Raw genomic sequence first — 21,017 nt, 5'->3', positions numbered from 1 at the left:
TACTCATTTCATCGTATTTGCACTCTAAGAAAAAAAATTTAATTAAAGGTCTGACTGAATCCCTGATATTTTTGACATGCTACGTAGTACTGGAAACCCTATTACTTCCTCTGAGCTTTGCTTTCTTTATATTCTTTTTTCCTTTCCAATTTTCCATAGTCTTTTTAAAAAAGTAAGATCTTTTTTTTTTTCTTCTACTCATTGATAGTTTGAGATTTGAGACCTCTTCTGGCAGCTTTACCAAATGATAAAAACATGAAGCCTGGTTGTTTAAATCTCTTACGCAAACAGTATGAACTCCTTTTTGTGGTCCAGAAAAAAAGAGTCAGTCACCACCACAGTGAGTGCTGGTTACATGAAACAAAACATGGACACATTCTTATTCACTTGGCTTGTTACTTTGAGCCCCGCTTTCAAGCATTAAGAACAAATGCCATGTAAAATGAATTATATATTCCAAGAGAGAGGAGTGGCAATTTTTTTGGTATGTTTGTCTTTTCTTTTGAAAAGATAAAATCAGCCTTCAGTTTTAGTAGACATTCCTTTTTGAATTGAATCACTGAGTTAGTGAATAATACCGAGTTTGCATGGCCATATGTTGGATGCAAACACGGAGCCAAGGGTAATTGAAATGACTTCCTCAAGATCACTCAAGAGCCACTGGAGGAGTGTTGCTCCCAGAACAATAATTTTTTTATTTTGTCACATGGCTGTAAGAAACCTATACCTGATCTCCAGGATATTTCTCTAAATAAAAGGTAATCAGTGGTCAGACATGTGGCGAATATATTAGACTGCTGCTTTTACCCTGGTGTGCTATTATTTGGGGCTTATGAATAGCAAATGTAAAGTAATCTCAGAAGGAATTTTATTCTAATGTTCTTTCAAATAATAAAACCTTTTGTTTGAAAGGAATTAGGATGACAAAAACCTAAGATTATGGGAAACCTGGTAGCAGATCTTTCCTTGGCAAGATTAGAGTGAGTTATGACCAGTCGGTGGTAAACAAGTTTCATTCATTTTCCGTTTCTAAGTTGAACTTCAGAGGAACAGTTGCCAACAGCACTGTGGCCAATCATTTAGTCACAATGCATTGTTTTGAAGACATATGGTACCATTTTAACCTATCCATCTAGTATTCTACAACCAGTCCTTCTACCCAGACTGAACATTAGGTATTCTGATTGTTAAAATTTTACCATAGTCACATGTTGATGGGGAAATATAAGGCTTTTCATTTTCGTCACTACACTGGATGGTAAGTTGTTTTCCAGGAAACTACAAGGTGTTAAAATGCCTCTTCTATTTATATCATCAACATTCTAAATATATTATGTAACTTATACATACACGTCAAACGTTTTCTTCCATAGAGTGATAACATTAGTTACTGTGTATGAATTTTTTTTTTACTTCTTAATACCAATTTCAGTAGCTTGATTTAAGAAACAAAAACAAGAGTTCAAGAAATAGATTTACAAATAAATGGTTTCCACCTTTTGGGCTTCCTTATGCATCAATAATTTTTCTACCAAGTAGATTCTGTGTGCCTCTCAAAAAAAAGGAACAGTCTTTGTCATGAAAGACGCTCTCTCAAAGTATCTTTGTCCCCCAAATCCCAAAATCATATGACTTCTTAATGATTGCTTTATTTTTTTCTCACTCACTAATGGAAAAATTGTCTTTGCTTTTTAAGATATTATGGAGGTGTATATAATGTCTTATGGGATGTTAACTCTTCCTAATCACAAATACATTTAATGATACAGAGAATGCAATGAATAATTTAGCAACGATAAATTATTTTCAAAAGGCAGCTTTATTTTGATGTTGATTTGAGAATTCTACCTAGGAACAAAAACAAAACAAAACAAAATGAAAAAAACCTTGCATAGCTACCTCAAAGTAAATAGTCTGGCACAAGTGTAAATGGGATTCTTCAAATATATTTTAATCAGATGGAATATTTTGATATGTAATAAAATTTGCCACAACTCATACAGATGTTTTATTAATAATGGGTTTGTTCATAGGATACATACATAGAGAGGCAGGTATTTTTATTCATTTATTGAAAGGGGTTTGATAAGAAATCATTATTTTTTTCTCTTAAAATTTGTTATAGGGACTATACTTTTTTTTTTTTTTTTTTTTTTTTTTTTTTTTTGAGACAGAGTCTCACTCTGTCACCCAGGCTGGAGTGCAGTGGCATAATCTTGGCTCACTGCAACCTCTGCCTCCTGGGTACAAGCAGTTCTCCTGCCTCAGCCTCCTGAGTAGCTGGGACTACAGGTGTGTGCCACCACACTCGGCTAATTTTTTATATTTTTAATAGAGATGAGGTTTCGCCATGTGGACCAGGCTGGTCTCAAACTCCTGACCTCGTGATCTGCCCTCCTCGGCCTCCCAAAGTGCTGGGATTACAGGCGTGAGCCATCGCACCTGGCATAAAGAATATATTTCTTTGAAACTCCTTCATGATGTTAATTCTAGTGAATACGTATTTATTAATTAAGTTTCCTAGAATTATAACTGAAAACACAACTAAAAAGAAAAGGAAAACAACTCCAGCCAGCTTCCCAAAAGGAAAAATTATGGAATTTTATTGAGCCATGGTGAGGAATCCAAGAATCAAGTAAACGACCAAGAATGAAAATCTAGGAATCTCACAGACTTTTAATCTAAACTACTATAGTTAAACTGACTTAGTTCTAAAGATTTTCAGAAACCAACTCCTCAGTTACAAATGTCCAGTTTCTGAGGGCAAAATGTCTGATTTTTCTAGCTTAAATGCCCACATTACAATTGTGTGCCCTGGTGGAAGTAAGGGGCAGATTTTAACAAGTGAAATTTCCAGATATTGAGGGTCAGTGTAAGGTTGGAAGACGTTCCCAAAGCAGGGTAAATTGAATGCAGACAAATCACATTTGGGAATTGTAGTGGATACCAAACTGTATGAGGTCACATGAGCTTGAGAACATGTCCTCGAAGAGTTTACAATTCAGTTTTGCAACATAATAATAAGACTGATTGAAAGATAAGTACAAACAAATAATTCAAATAATAGTTGAAAGAAATAAAACCTCTATACTTTGTACAGAGAATAGCAGGTAGCAGGCCAGAAAGATCACTTAAAAGTAGAATGGCTAATGTAGGTTTTGTCCTTCATAAACTTTTCTCTTTTAAAACGAAGTTCTTCTAATGTTTGCTCAGAAAGTATTTTAGGTGGAAGAAATTCATTGGCAGATGAGGTATAATTCCTTTTCCTTGGTTAAAACAGTAAAATTCTGGAAAGAAACTGTCAGGCTGAGACTTTGTACTACACCCGCTTATGAATAGCTGCACAGATTTTATTGTGTGTGATCGTCCAAACGGGATAAAGCTGTGTATGTGTGTTTGATTTATGATACTGTAATATTAAAAATTTGATTCAGGAAAATTGTTTTATTGCCTTAAGATTTGGGAAAGAGATGTCTTCTAGGTTTTATTTATGAGATATTTCTTTATGGGCAAAATAAAATGGAGATTGAATGTTGATGATAGGAATTTGATCATTTTTAAAAATGCTGGTTTTGATTTTGTTTAAATTATGTTTATTTTGTTGTATAGATTTTTTTTTCTTAACTTTTGACACTTTGCCTAAGGACATAAAGTATCTGCATGACGCTTTCTTTGTATATCTGCGTGAAGAAACGGGAGTTTCTTCAAATTTGAATGTTGTTGCCTATTGCGTGGTTATATCCTGAAATATTAACTTACAAATAAGATGATAAAAGAAGCAGCTAACATTTTGCCAGGCAATGCCATCATGCTTACACAAGGGCCAATAATTCTTCCCTGGTAAAACAGCAGCTTGATCCGTGTCAGGCACTGTTCTAAGCTGGTGCCCACAAAGCCATAAAGCTTTCATATGATTCTGAAATTACATATATACATAGAAACACATTCCCAATAGAGAAAACTATTGTGTGTTCTTTGATAAAATGTTTTAACTACTCTGACGAGGACCTTATGAGACTCAAATCATGAATATTAAAGGTATAAATTCATCTTCATAAACAAATGATAATAAACTCATGAAGTGTTTTAGAAACTTGTATATCATTCTCAAATTTAGAAAACAGCATCTATTTTAACAATTTTTAGGCGTGTCCTACTAAAGGGCTTATGAAAACTATTTTTTTATAGAACAAATCCTATTGAATTTTCAAAGAAGTATTTGATAACATGTTTACATTTTGTGAAATTTTTGGTATGATAGGAATTCCAATTGGGTGCAAATGCTTGTGGAATGGGCATATTTCTAAGTCTAGCTAGTATACCTGGTAAATAGTAGAGACAACCCAGGAAGGGTAGGACAAATGAACACCATATGGTAGCATTCTGTAATTTTTGCACAGACTTTATCAATGAAGTAAACAAACACCTTGACATATCACCTTTTCCATCCTAACAAAAAAGTTCTTATTCTGCATATTAGCTGGCCATTTAAAGAGCTTACAAAAAGGTTAATATATCTGAGTATGCTTTCATAGCTGTAAATTCCTCCCTTTGGGAAAAAAAATTTGAGAAATGCTTATTGTGATAAGAGTATGTGAGTGACAGTTCTGCTTCATCCCCTGAGAAACACTCTCTACTTTCTTCAGGTTTGTATCATCAGGTTTCATCAGTCTTGCCACTAAGATATTCTCTATAAAGTCCAATCTATAGTCTCTTTATGGCAATGAGTCACCAAATACTTAAACTATTAAGTTACTGCATGATCTTTTATCCCCTGAATAAATTACTTAGGTCCTTTATCATGCCTCAGAAGCAACTCAGGCTCTGAGCACAGTTCTAAGCTAGGCAAGGTTTACCCTGTCACTCAGCCTTCTGATGCTGCGAACTTCTTCACTTTGAGACTCTTCTTTCCGTCTATAATGACAGCAGTGTCCTCCTGGTACCCTTTATGGATACTATTATCAAGGAAGACTCAAAATCTGTTTCCAGGGACAGTAAAGGACTGTTTGCAGTTTTAAATATTTCCTTCCTGACAATGCATATATTTCTACTAAAAGTGAGATCAAAGCCTTGAATTTAAACTTGAGTCTTAACACTTTTGAAAATATAATTTTAAAATGTAATCAGGTTGGCCGGGCCACTGGCTCATGCCTGTAATCCCAGCACTCTGGGAGGCCAAGGTAGGCGGATCACCTGAGGTCAGGAGTTCAAGACCAGCCTGGCCAACATGGTGAAACCCCACTCTACTAAAAATACAAAAATTAGCTGGGCGCAGTGCAACGTGCCTGTAATCCCAGCTACTTGGGAGGCTGAGACAGGAGAATCGCTTGAACTCAGAAGGCGGAGATTGTGGGTGAGCTGAGATTCTGCCACTGCACTCCAGCCTGGGCGATAGAGCAAGACTCCGTCTCAAAAAAATAAAATTAAATAAATAAATAAATAAATAAATAAATAAATAAATAAAATGTAATCAGGCATTTCTCCAGAAGAAAAAAGTACACACAAGTTTTCACAAAATCTTAGGGAAAGATAATATCTGGGAAAGCTATAGAAGGAATATATGTTTTAAAATCACTGTAAAATGAGCTGGGCATGGTGGCTCACGCCCATAATCCCTCAGCCTTTGGGAGGCCGAGGTGGGCGGATCACTTGAGGTCAGGAGTTTGAGACCAGCCTGGTCAACATGGTGAAACCCTGTCTCTACTAAAAATACAAAATTAGCCAGGCGTGATGGTGCAGGCCTGTAATTCTAGCTACTCCGGAGGCTGAGGCAGGAAAACTGCTTGAACTTGGGAGGTGGAGGTTGCAGTGAACCAAGATCGAGCCGTAGCATTCCAGCCTGGGTGACAAGAGCTAGATTCCCTCTCTCGAAAAAAAATAAAAAATAAAATCACTGTAAAATGAATAAACATGTTAGGGCATAATTTTGAATATCAGTGAAAAATTTTTCTTAATTCTAGAGTTTTCCCTTCATCCATCTGCATATTGGTAGCCTGGTATAAAGAATAATATTTTTCCAAATATTTAATATTTAAAAAGAATATTAAAACTTTTTTTCATTTTCTTATAATCTCTCGCTAAATGCAGTATTTTATGGTGGATGGGACACTCTAGAAAGTGTTAACTGATCCACAGCTGGGTGTGGTGGCTCACGCCTGTAATCCCAGCACTTTGGGAAGCCGAGGTGGGCGGATCACAAGGTCAGGAATTTGAGTCCAGCCTGGCCAATATGGTGAAACTCTGGCTCCACTAAAAATACAAAAATCAGCTGAGCGTGGTGTCAGGTGCCTATAGTCCCAGCTACTCGGGAGACTGAGGCAGGAGAATCGCTTGAACCCGGGAGGCGGAGGATGCAGTGAACCAAGATCGTGCCACTGCACTCCAGCCTAGGTGATAGAGCGAGACACTGTCTCAAAAAAAAAAAAAAAAAAAAAAAGTGTTAACGGATCCAAATTAGAATGCTGTAAGACAATTCCTCTTGGCATTTTCAATGCTGTATTCTTTCTAAATACAAACTTAGGTAAATTAAATAGAAAGCTTAGATAAATAAAGTGTTGCATGTATCCTATAAACTTTCATGCAAATGTGGCTTTATTATTTAAGCAACAAAAGTAAATATGTGGCATACATTAATTATATTAATTAGTAGTATTTGGGAAGTTACATGTAGAAACTGATGTTATATCTTGATAGACAGTTCTTGAACTATAACATCTACAAATCAATGGATAAAGCTAAAAGCGCAAGCTTTGCATTTTTATTTCTTAATCACTTTGTATCAAGATTATTTCAGCATATTTACTAGTATGTCAACAGTAAGATTTTAAGATGTTTCTATGTATAGTTAATAATATAATCAGTAAAAAATATTTTACAGGCAAACTCATAGTCATGGAGCTACATATGAATTAAAGGTAAAGTCTGTGACATCTTACTACTCTTTTTTCCAGTGTGATCTATCTATAATTCCCATTGCCTAACCAATCTTAAATATAGATACTAGAGTTAGGGTATTTGCAAAGTACCAAGCTGACAAATAGAGTGTTGGCTATTATTTCTGTTTGGAAGTCAGAGTTTTGAGCTGTTCATTTTGTAGTCTGACAGTCATCACTACAATTCCTTGAATTCCCAACGCTTTTCATACGGCTTCCTCAAGGACGGCTATCGTGTCTTAGCTACTGCAATGACAGATGGGATATAACATGTCATGTGATTGATAACTCTGGAGCCATAGTACTTAATCCTTCTAATACTAATAGCTGCATTATCATAGAGATTTATGAGAATGTCAGTTTCAAGTTCCCAGTTCCATTCATGGGTTTTTAAAACTTCAGCTGCAAAAAACATGCATCCATCCCATTAATTCTAATTATCATGGTTCATCTTCTCAGCAGTTTTGCACTCCGGAACCTTTCAGTGCAAATTAACGTACCAAAAAAGTGTATTAATTAATATTTGTAGCTTTTAATTTCTGCAAGAGTGTTGTCTGGAAGCAGCTGGCAGTACAGGGCCGCTGCTATTGAATCTTTGCCAAACAAGTGCAGATGTAATTTTGTTATCTCTTGCTTAGTCATTTACGCAAATTAATTTGAACAATTAGCCTTTTACTGGTCCTTCATGAATCATGCAAAAGGGATCTGCCAAAAATTGCTAGTTGACAGAAAAGAATTGGTTAATGCTGTGCATTTTGTTGGAAGGTAATGCAGAGGGAAACTCAACATTATTTTAGACTGTAGACAATTGCCTAAATATTCTATTGTAAGATCTACTTAGCAATCATAAACAAACTTGAGAATTCCCCTTAATAAAGAATAAACCTGCATTCTAGAGAAGGTGCAGTTCATAGGAGGACTCAAATCTTTCGTGTAATAGCCAACTTGAATATGTCTTAATCAAGTCTATATGCAAAGTAGGAAAAAAAGTGTTCATTAAAAAGAGAAATCAATGAACTAATATTGGCTGCTTTTCAGGTCACACTCCTCACTTTTATTTACTCAGTCTTTGTGTATATATGTGTTTGTGTAATTATTTATCTATTATGTAAGGTAGATATACTCCACATTTGTAGCCTCATTTGATAGCTTCTAGGAACCTGAGAAATTAGTGATGCAGAGTACTTTAAAAAGTTAAATATATAGTTATTATATTTAGATGACCTGAGTAAAAAGCACCGTAAGTGAAATAAATGTAATTACCTCAGAAAGAGTAAAGATCTATTTTTTGTATGTTTATAGTAAGTTACCACTATCGTGAAGAACACAAAAAAATAGTAGTTACAAAATTTGCAGTTCTTTTTTTTGGAATCAGTACAAACTGCCTGTGATTTTATGTTTTTACTTTAATTCCACTTTCTTGGCATTTTCAATAACTGAAGCTAAGCTTTTCTCTAATTTTATGTACAAGTGATTGTACACTATTAAAATATCAAATCAAAGCTCACAGAAAAGTCTTTCTTTACTTTGTATAAAATTAGTTTAGAAAGGCCTCAAAAACTTTTTCATGGTGTATGCTAAAGTATATTGACACTTATGTGTTTTCCTGTTTTAAAGACATGTGTATGTTCACATATATTATACTTATAATTGGTTAAAATGTGTCATTCCATCTTCTTCTTAACATTTGATTTTGTAGAAAATTGTTAATCTCAGACAATAGCTATCAGAAAGGAGAACTGAAAAAGAAATGGCTTATTTATTTATTTATCTATTTATGCTGGGAGATCTTAAAAGTACGTGCATTTGAGATAGGGTTAATGAATCATCTACTGTGGAATATTTTTAAAATCCAAGTTACTGATTATTACATAAATAATATAAATCATTTTAATCATCAAGAATATCTAAAACTGCAAAGTGATTGTTTTCAATCAATTTTTGGCTACATAATGAAACTTAAACTTTCCCAAATATACTTTCTGCAAATCCAATATTAATGAAAAAATTAAATCAAATGTTTGAAATATTTTACATTTTCATTTATAGAAAATCTTATTTTATCTCTCTGATGGTATTAGTCATCCTTAAATTAATTTGTTTTGGATAATGTCAGGTGAATACAGTGTCACATCAAGCTCAATCTACATCAAGAGACTGTTTAGGTAACATGGAAAGTTTTAAAACATAATCAATTTTATGTTTTTCTGTTTGAAAAAGTGACATTTGCTCAGTGTTGAAAGTCTGAAATCTATAAGAAAGAAGAAATATTAAAACAGAAAATAAACAATTCCAATATTTTTGCAAGATAAGTACCATTAACATTTTGGTACATTTCATTTTCATCTTTAATCTTCATATTTTTTGAGAAACATCACCATGACAAAGCAGTAAAGCACTAGATAAGATAAAAAATTATCTTGCTCTTAAAACAACTTTATTAATAATATTTTAATAAATGTATAGTTTTTAAATTTAATTGCCTATTTTGATATTGCTATGTGTTAAGTTGTGTCAATTATTTTTAGTTGAACTCTTCCTCTATTTTAGTTAAGTTCTTTAGACCTAAGTCTCAGAAAGGGGATTATTTGGTTCAATAATGTGAATATTTTGAAAATTGATACTTACTGCTTCATTTCTTTTCAAAATGACTATACTTTTTCATAGAAATAAGAGAAAACTTAGGAGACTACGTCTCTAACAACAGTAAATATTATCAAAATATTAAAAAAAGAATCTTTAATATTATAAATTAAAATTAAAAATAACAGATACTTATTTACCTCTAATCATTAGCAAAGTTGAACATTTTTATATACTATCTGATACAGAATTTTCTCATCTGCAAATAATGATTAAAATATAAAATTCAGTGATTTTTTTGAGATTTACTTTTAATCATTGTTAAAGTGTTTTGTAAAATGTTATATAAATATGAGCTACTATGACTAACATATTAGTGAATGATTGCTATGTATAAAAACTTGATTTTGCGGTTATATTACTGTTATTTCAAATTATCATAAAAACAGTAATAAGACCACATGCCTCCAGAATTAGGAGCTATACATTTAAGTTGGCTAAAACCCTCTTCAGAAAATTTGTCTTCCACATTGCATGAATATTTAATCAAAAAATTTAATTTACATATAGCAATACATAAGGTAATATACAATTAGCAATTTCGAATTCAATCTACATAGTGTCAATTTTTTAATTTCATCTTATCTTGCTAACACTAGCAAATACTATCATATAGTCACTTATTGTTTAAAATCATCCTATATTTAACCTTACATATATAGTAAAATTCCTGGTCTTTAATTATATTCAAAAATTATCCTATATAAAACATTAAAATAGAGTAAAAAATAAGTCAACAAAATTATTTTTATTTTGTACTGAATTGTCCAAAGTAATTTAGTGATTATCTTTTTATCATCCACTAAGCTGCATGCACATAGTCTACATTTTTGTTGCAAACATCAATAATATAGCATTCCAGATATATTTTTTTAAATAATTATGTGACTTGGTATAATAGTCATTATGGTATTAAATAAATATTGAGGGGGAAAGAAAAGGACAAAATACTTCGGTTTTTCCTTGGCTATATAGATGCCTTATGTGTGAAATGAGATGAATTTATGTCATTTATCTGATTACAAAGCAATATATTTTTGATGTTGAAAATGCAAATTTAAAAAATCAGAATTAAAGAAGTAAAAATAATCCCTAATCACCAAAGGATAAGCATTGGTCATGTGTAGGTGATTATATTTACAGTGTCATTTATCACTTGCATATATTTTAAGAAAATAAACCAGCTATTTTCCACTTAAGTACCTTCCATATTAGTAAAAAGTATTATAAACATATTTTTATATTATTCAATCTTTTGAAGGAATAATTCATAATTTATATAGTCAACTTTTTTTGATGTAAATATTATGCAATGTAAATATGTCTATATCATATATATTTGATATAAATATAAATATTCTATATTTTTGTAAATATGTGATATTATGGACAGCACTGAAACTGATGATATATATCCATCATTATTTTCTTGAAGTACATTTCTTAGTTGATTTTTATATCATAAAGCCTGTTTTAGCATGTGTCTTAATGAGTACACTGCAGGTTTAATAATACTAATAGCTAATTCCTGGTAATGAACACCAAGGCTTTCAGATTTTAATCATCTTACAAGTGGTTAATAGTTTAAAAATCTTAGTTTGTTAGCAAATCCACAACTAGTGTCTTAGTAATGTGTATCTAAACCAAGTCTGTGGTTTATTTCATTGCTGGGTAACTGACTAATCAGAAAAAAATATCTCATACATACATACTGAGAGAGATGAAGCTAGTCTCTCTATAATTGAAAGTATCAGTGGTAAACTTGGCTGGAGCTTGATTAATAGTATATTAAAATCAGAGTCTTCTTGGTAAGTGCTAGATAAGGAGTTTTGGGCAAATTACTTGGTTACCGGGAAGCCTTTAAATTTTAATCATGGAAGTACTTCAGTGTCATTAGAAACCGAAAGGACAATGGGGTCTGCTGGCAAGTTCTCTGAATTGTTGTGCTTTTCAGGCTCTCCTTCTGCTGTGCTATTGAGAGCCAAGCATGGGCTGCAATCGAAAATCCTTTTGCTCCCCATGACTTTGATTGCTATTATTGTAATTTAATATAACACAGTGTCTTCGGATAAAATAGTCCATGGAAATTAGAAGAAATAATGCAGAGGGTTGGGGTGGGGGTGGGACAACTGAAACAGAACTCAAAATTAGTCCTGAGTTTTAAGATGTATATATTTCCTCAACTCACTGCAGTTGCAGTGAGAAAAATAAGGTTATCAAAGATATTTAACTTAAAATAAGCAACAGGCCTAAAAGAAAGAAAACTTCATTCCATTTTGAACCCATGGAAATTATATTATTTTACTAGTTGCAAGGTACGTTTTGACATTTGACACGTAGTATTCATATATAACATGAGCTACATATCGTTTATTTTAATGAAAATCCTAATGATTATTATTAAAATTTTATATTAAATCATACCATGAGATATTTGACTCCCAAAAGGCAAATGAATATTTTCTCCTGTGTATATTAATTCTAGTTAATGTGAGCCTTGATTACTTCAGAGTTCTGAAAAGGTGAACAAAGGATACAACCACAAAAATTAAAGTAGGAATAATCTTAAAAATCATTTAATCCAGTAACCATATTTTGCCAATTAGTAAAAGGAATAATAGAGCAGAAACATTACCTGGTCAGTATCTTACGAAAACAACCTCCTGTTAAGAAAATTTTCAGCACAGTTTACAAGCTGGGAGATTCTTTTGTTATGTTTGACTTCTTTTTAAAAAACATAATGGTTTATGCAGTGTTTCTTTTTCCAGAAAATGGCACAGAGAGCTTGTGAGACTTAGAAATAATTTTCTGAATAATTCTAAGAAACCAATGCCATTACTCTATTCATTGGCAGAATGCATTATGTTCTGGGTGCTATACTGAGTTGCTTCTGGTTTCTCTAGCTGGCTTTAAAATATATCTAAACTTTTCTCTTTTGTATAAAAAAAAGGCAAACCAAGTTAGGTTACTTACAACTCAGTTATGAACAAAGTATGATCTCTTCAAGAACAGATATGAGCTTTTTAAAGCATTGGGGACATAAATATATAGGAGATTATAGGAGAGATATTTAAACAGTGTTTTCCAATGCAATGTGGTAAACGAGTTTGTAGAGGAACAGATGAGATTGAGGATGGCTAGAAAACCCATATACCACATTTGATTATTTTCTATTCATTTCTCTACACAATTTTAATTAGTTAATTAATTTGGTTTAGAAATAAGCATAAACTTACAGAAAAGTTGCCAGTATGGTACAAGTAACATTGTTTCCTGTACCTGTGGAGTGTACCTCAGTGTCCTTATGTCCCGTCACTCCTGAAATGTTTTAGTTCTTATTTCCTACACAACCACTGTACAACCATCAAAATCAGGAAATTAACATTTATATAGCAGTTCCTTTTAATCCTCCAAGGATCTGATCAGAGTCAAGTAGTGTATTTAATTATTACATCTCAATAGTCTCCTTCAACCTAGAACTGTTGCTGAACCTTTGACTTTCATGGTTTTGATGCTTGTGAAGTTTAAAGGTCAGTTATTTTTCAGACGTTATTAAATTTGGATTGGTGCTCCTGATTACATTCAGATTATCCGTCATTAAAAAGAGTATCAATGAATTGATGCTGTAGTTTTCTCATTATGTCCCATCAAGGGGCTCATGATTTTTTTGTTTCTCCCATTATTTATGATGCCTATGTTTATTGCTTGATCAGAGTGATCTTTGCCAGGAAAAGCCAGGCACACATGCATCATGTGGACCACTAATGGTTTTGCACAATTACTCAGAAGCTTCTTCGCAAATTTTGCAAATCCTCTGAACCATTTTTAAACCTTAGAATAAGTATTCTATATACTTTTAAACTATGTAATAGTCTCCTCATTATATTTATAAGCTTATTTATATCTAGATGAACTCATGGTTTTCTATTATATTCAGCAGCTTCTAATCCATTCCTATCATTTATTTTGTTGGTCATGCTATCCTGATTTGTCCAGTGGGAGCACTTCAAGCTAGTTTCTATCTCTTTTTGACTTACGCCCATCATTCTTTGAGCATTTCTTTCCTTTTTTTTTTTTTTTTTTTTTTTTTGATAAATCAAGACTTTTTGGCTCATCCTGCTCTGGTCCTAGAATCAACTAGATCTCAAACAGGCTCTGTTTTTCATTTTGTTTTGTTTTGTTTTGTTTTAGTAGTGGGTGGTATTTAGAAGCCACAGTCTGATTTCTCTATATTTTCTTATTGTTACTAGGATACCATTGCTCTTAGCACCTGTCAGTATGTCAGAGTGTGTGTGTGTGTGGGTGTGGGTGTGTGGACATATATACATTATACTGATATTTATCATTGATGCAAATCTCATATATATCTACTGAATTTACATCTATGTATTTTCTGCATTTAACTCCATATATGTGCATATATGTGTGTGTTCACCTGTGTATGTGCATCTTCACCACTAATTTCAGTTCCAATCTATTTCCACAGGGTTTTCTTCTAGTTTTTTTTACTTTTCCATATTGGTAAATTTCCTCTCCATTGAGAAACCTGCCTACCAATATTCTCATTATACTCATTTGATTAAAACCCTATATGTATACAAACTACTGTTTCCACTGCTATTCCTTCTATGGTGTTACAGCTTGGTCTCCAATATCCAAAGGTCGGCTTTCGTTATGTAAGCCTGCCCTCGCTTTCCTGCTTGATTTCTAACATCTCCCACAGGGTTGCACCTCTGCACAGATGCCTTCTTTACCTTGCTTAGGTTCTCATAACCTGTTCTGCTCCCTGCCACCTCACCCCAGGGGCTTCCATCCCTTAACCCGTAAGTCATTGTGCTGTACCTAACAGCTTTAGGTCTGACTATTTTAACGGGGAAAAGGACTAAGGAAGAAAGGGAAGGGAAGAGAGCAAAATGGAAAGAAAGAGGAAGAGGAAGAGCTGTACCTGTTCATCACCTTGCCTATTTATTTGTGCTATTTATAACCATTTTAGTGCACTGTTCATTAATTTTGTTCACACTAAGAGCTGTTAGGAGAAGTTGACTGAATGTCTATAAAAGTGTGCCTTTACAGAAATATGGGGTATTCTGTTTTAAAAGAAAATCCTATCAAGTAGATTAAGATAAGTCACTGGAGGAAAAAAGGGCAGGTAAAGTCAGAAGTACATTAGCGATTGTCAGCTTGGGAAACAGTATATGCTAATAAAAGAGCTGAGAAAGAACATCGTTTGAATGAAGAACAGAATGTGGTCTGTATTTTTTATAGTAGCAGAGGAGGATTGTCCTCTAAATAATAGCAGCCAATGATTCCGGTCCCTTTCCAGACTTTTGATTAGTTATGATAGTAGTGCATAATGATCCCCCAGCTGTCCAATCTGACAGTTTCTTCAACCCTACATATTCTAAGTATCCATTAGCTCAATTAGTCAGGATGTTTTGGGCAGAATTTATTGACCCAAGAGATAGGATGGCTAGTTCCTGTTTGCCTAGCCAAGGGACTGTCAAAATTGTCCTGTGTTAATACACGACTATGTACAAAAGACAGCTTGAACAGAGAACTAAGTAATCTTTAGAACACGCAGAGTTACTAGTTACTTGGAGAGAACCCCTTCTGACTTCTTGCTTCCACAAGTACAAAATTCCATTTGCATGGATGGTCAGATTTTAAGTCATCCTTGTTGAATAAGCATATTGAGACAGCATTAGCCACCTTTCACCTATATTTAAATATCCCATGTAAAGAAGAAAATAGATTTTACCATTAAATAATAAAAAGGCAGCTATATTAAAGATGTAAATGCAGTTTATACCAGTCTTAATACACAAGCTGACAGACAGCACTATTAGATTGTGATAATGAACAGACATATTGAACAAGTCTTTAATTTAGAAAGATATCTCTAGAGAAATGCCTCATAGAGAAGGAATCATCTCAATCCAAATTTTCTATGAATGATGCTTTGCCTTAACTAGTACATTGCTGACATGCTAGTACGGTATAAGTTTGGTTAATATAGAAAGTTCTCTGTAGGACAGTAAATGTAAGAATACGAAACCTCTCAACAGGAATTTGGACTCTGTGATTCCTACTGCTGGAGCCATTGGTCAACCATCTCACAGAATTTTCACTTTTCGTTGGCTCTGGGAATATAACTGGAGCAACCATTTAATTTTCATTTTTACCCTTGTTGCTTTTTATTTTACCTTTCCTTTCTTTTGAAATGGACATATTGATATAGAAGAACTTTCAAGGATGAGTTTATATGTGCTTTCCTTTGAGGAAGTTTGGATCTTTTCCTTGCAAACATGTCCCCCTTGCACTTTACCACCCAATATTTTATTCATGTTTGTGCTGTGCTCTGAATCCTCTGTCTGTATTTGTTTCTTATTATATGATGCTCCTCATGACTCAACAGGACCATAAGAAAAGGCATCAAATGATGCTGTAATATAACCCAATTACTGGATATATATGTATGAGCATGCCAGTTGAGTGTGATTGTCAAATACAAACACTGATTTTAATAACACTCAAGTTTTGAGATTGAGAGAAGTAGGGAAAAAAGAGACAGTAAAGTCAGCAAAGTTAAGATAAAACTTAGGGAGTTCAGTGTATATTCAGGTGATTACAGGGCATCATTTTCGATGTGTCCCACGTGTCAATACAAGACTGAAACTCTAGAAAAAAATCAGAAAACAGTCATTTTGAGATAATTCACACTTAATGATCTATAGCCCTTGGAGTTTTTACATGTTGGGGAAAAATCAGCAGCATCTTATTCTGTACCCATAAGGTATCTAGATGAATTTAGAGTTAAGGTCCTTTGGAATGTTCACTTACGGATTTCACTGGGCAATATGAAAATATGAAAATGACTATCAGTTCTTTTGAAGTTGATAAAGTTATACTTGGAAGTTTTAAAGTTTCAGACTTAATTGACCATAGACAGTTACAAACTTATTCCAATCAGTCCAGTTAAGGAATGAAGTAAGACCGTATGTAAAACAAAATCAGGAAACAGTTCTGATTAGGATGAAAGATCCATCACAGATTAACAAATAAAAGTGTAATGCTGGTACTTCATGTTAGAGCAGGCCATTAAAAAAATCATGAAGTGAAACATAAGAAGGCTAGAAAAGTTTGGAGTAGGCTAGATAAATTATTTGGAAGGCTCTGTGCTAATCTGCCAAAAGTGTAAGAAGCAATTTGGCTGATGGGCAATGAATAGCTTGTGTTTGATATCTGCATTTTTCAATTAGCATTTTCTGAACATGGTTTCTCATTATGATAATAAATAAAGAATTAATTATTACCATGATAGCAGTGATAATGGTACTTTGAACTGTTCTTGTCACCATATGACACAGACTATTACTTGATTTTAAATTTTAAGAAAAATATGTGCACTTTTAGAAGCATTTGATTCACTTTGGTGAAAGTGATACAATTAAGTTTTTGGAGTTAAATGATGGGGAGACAACATTTTAAAAACACTACTTTCACATTGGTCATCCTTTTACAGTTTTAATTGACCAGTTAAAGCAGAGGATAATTAACAGTATCAGTGCAAATGCTTATGTCAAATGGATAGTTCAATTAGAATATTGGCTAGTTTCTTCTGAAAATTTCTATTGTAACAGATAGAATGTTGTAAGAAATAATATTGCTAATTACCTTTCCAAAACAATATCCTTCACTAGCTCAAGTGCAACAGATTAGATGTAAGGCATTTAATGAGAATGGCACAGCATACTGGATTTTAATTTTAGATTATTGGATACATGCATGGTAGGCAATGATATAATTTACAAATGACTACATTACTAATTGAGACTAATGGAAACAAAATATAGATTTTTTGGTATTATCATTTTTATAGGGACTAGAAACAATGTTTATTAAAATAATCAAATTAATTATGTAAATGATTATATGTTCTTTGTTTTTCTTCTGGAGTGCTGCATATTTGCCATAATAAGAAAGGCTGCTGAGTTAAAAGAATAAAAGTTCTGAAATACAGAGTACATATATTCTTGCTGGCTGCCATTCTTTGATTTACACAGTGTACTCTGTGGGCAACATGATTAAAATAACCACTAGACAGTTCTAAGTAAATACCACTTCTGAATCAACCTCTTCTTACTTAGGTAAGCCCTAGAGTAAGTTGTTTTAAACCCTCTGTAGTTTCATTTCTTTATCTGTTCATATAGTTTATTTTAATGAAGTCGTTTTCAAACTTTTCTGACTTAGTCCAGTAGTAAGAAATATATTTTCTTGTATGCACCAGTCTATTTTCATATATACATAAAACAGAAAAAGTTTCACAAAGTATGTTTCTTACTACACACCCTGCACACTGATATTTTCTTTTAAAAATTTGTCTATTTTACATATACATATATTTTTTAAATACTCATTATAACTATTAGCTGATGGATCATGGCTTGCAGTTAGAAAGACTCTGGTATAGAGGTTCTTGACATTAGCTCAACATGATCGAGAGATCAGAAGGAAGACATGAGTCAGGGGTTAGACTAAATAATTCTACATACAGTGCATAACATAAGTACATAAGAACTAGGTAGCAGGATTTTTAGAATAATATTTTAATGAAATAGAAGTGTATTTTACTGTCAAACAATATTTTAAATTAGTAAAGAACCAAGGTGGGAAAAATGTCAGTAGTAATTGTCATATAAATATAATTTCAACATCTAACCTGAGTTTTCGATAATTTTTTATTTATATATGTATAGTTTCTTAATAAAATTTAATAACAATATGCTTTATAAAAGGCCACTTTTTCTCAAATATTATTTTACAATATAATTTTTATTAGCTGCAAATCATAGCAGATCATTATTGAAAAAAGTTAAATTTTAGTACTGATTGTGATTATCTTAATTACATGTGAAAAAAAAACAACTGTGGGATACAAAGGTGTCACCAACATAATAAATTTGATTGTGTGGTTGCCCTAACAGAGACTGGCTGCTTCCTAGCTACAACAGGAATCTATGGCATTCTTTTCTAAATTATTATTGAGTCAATCATTAAGATCTAGTTTCTGGTTTTCTATGTTAAAGGTAGTAGGTGGAAACACCTGGATATAAAATAAAGTGACTCGACATTATATAAAAATAATAAAAGGCTGGAGCAAGAGGATACATTCCTGAACATAAAGTTAAGCCTTTGACTTTTTGGGGAAAGGAAGATTAAATAATCTCAGATCAGGACTCCTTTTCTGCATTGGAAATGTTCAGAAACAGTTGCATTGGAAATGGCCTTGGTCTCAGGATGCATTAATATTAACTGTTTATGAAAGCTTCCCATGCAGAAAAGGAGTCATGGTCAGAGATCATGTAATCTTCCTTTCCCTCAAAAAGTCAAAGGCTTAACTTTGCTATAACTCAATAGCTAATCCACTAATGTGTGTCCTTAATATCATTATTTTAAGTGACATAATTAACTCATATTTTGTATATACCTAATACTAGTGTTCAGTTAACAGGTAATGACTCTATTAGTAAACAAAGTTAAATGCTTATTGAAGACACGAAGTTTAACATGTTGCTCTCCAAACCTTCCATTATTTACGCATTTATATATCACTAATGAGTAGTGTGTAAGTCCTGGAATCATGACAAATTTTGCCATTAAGAAACAACTCAGAGGTATAACAAGGTAAGAACTAGACTTAGCTAGTTTGTTGAACTTACATACTCATTTTAAGCCCAATAATTTTTCTCTGCCAGGTCAAATCCCAGCTGGCTCTGTTGGTTGTCTGAGGGAGCGTCCTGGACATAATCTTTCTTTATTGGATTTTTGAGGAGAATTTTGTCCTCCTGAATTACACATTTAGATGTTTCATTTATATTCAAATTTTTACTGCCAGAAGAGTTTTCAAGTTCTAAAGGAATCCGTGGACTATCTATACCATATATCATTCTTTAAAATGGTTGTTTTATACTGGTCTGAAATTTTTCTCTTCTTATCTCCAGTATGTATAAATGTGGTTAAATCTGCAGGTACGGCATCTCAACTTGGTTTTAAATGTGAAGGAAGGAATTGCTCCTTTGTTTGCATTTGAGGGACTACAACATGCAATGGCTAAAGGTGTCAGTTTTGGAAAAGACTTTGCCAGTGCCACAACTTACTGTCTATGTGGCTTGGGCACAGGAACTTCACCACTTTGTGACTCATTTCCTGAGCTGCAAAAAAAAAAAAAAAAAAAAAAAAGATAAATTAGTACCTGTCTTATTGGTATTTGTGAGAACTCGACGGCTAATTCATATGACACACATTCACAGTAACATTTAGTAAATGTTACCTATCCTCAGTGTCTTATAGCATATAAAAGATGAACATAATTGAATAAATATAATTGGATGGATGAATACATATTATAGCCAAAATTGCTCCCAGATATCTTGTTTGCCCTATTACTTTATGTAATTCTCAAAGATAAAAAGAGCCTATTTTACATTCCCTAAAATACCTAGCGTTTCATGCCACAAATGATATTTAATGAATGGGATGTGAGGAATAAAATTAGCAATAACTGTTATAAGACAAAGCACACTCTATCCTAGAATGAAAATTATTTATAATGATTGAATATGTGTAAGTTGCAGGAAAAGTGTATTCTGCAACCATCAAAATCATGTCTTTTTCAGAAGTGATTTCAAATGTATATTGAATTGTATATATATACTTATTTATTTACTGAAACATGTATGCATATTGAATTTTACATTTATATTTTTGAGAAATAAATTAAAAATATGTGACTCCAATGGACTTCAGGGCAGTTCACATAACTGCAATGCTATTCAAATATCTTTGAGATGTTGTTCCCAGAATAAATTCATTTTGGCAATGAATTGGAATCCAGAATTAAGACCTTTATATTCAAAGTAATTAGTAGTACTTAGTAGTATTAGCAGCTTGACCCTGAATTTTGTGGTCTCTTCTCTAGACTATGTATAGATATTTGTGTCAAACAGTGTCTAACCAGTGTACAATAGATATTAAATTATAGGGAACACATAATAGAGGCCGTGGAGCAGCTTGGGAAGTGGAATGTGCATCTGGAAGTTGATGAGGGTGGGTGGAAGCTAAGAGGATACTGAACTTGACTCACATACTTATTATAATGTAGCAAGTTGTAAATTGTTTCAGGTTTTCTTAGAAATTTTATAATCGAAATAAAATATATCCCACATTGTCTTTTAAATATACATAACAGGGAGACATGCCTCAGAGTGTAGTAAAAAAAAAAAATATGAGAAATTGAAGTCTACATTTGTGGTTTGAACCTGAGTTGTTTTTCTCTAACTACTGATTCATTTCAACTCAAAAAGAAAAGAACTTCATTTATGTCACAGAGCTCAGAAACAATTATTTCCATAAAAATATAGAATCCATAATTAACACTTTAGA

This window comes from Macaca nemestrina, chromosome 11, assembly GCF_043159975.1.
Source record: "Macaca nemestrina isolate mMacNem1 chromosome 11, mMacNem.hap1, whole genome shotgun sequence".
Classification (NCBI taxonomy): domain Eukaryota; kingdom Metazoa; phylum Chordata; class Mammalia; order Primates; family Cercopithecidae; genus Macaca; species Macaca nemestrina.
The sequence above is the reverse complement of the archived record's forward strand: the minus strand, read 5'-3'. Positions refer to the sequence as shown.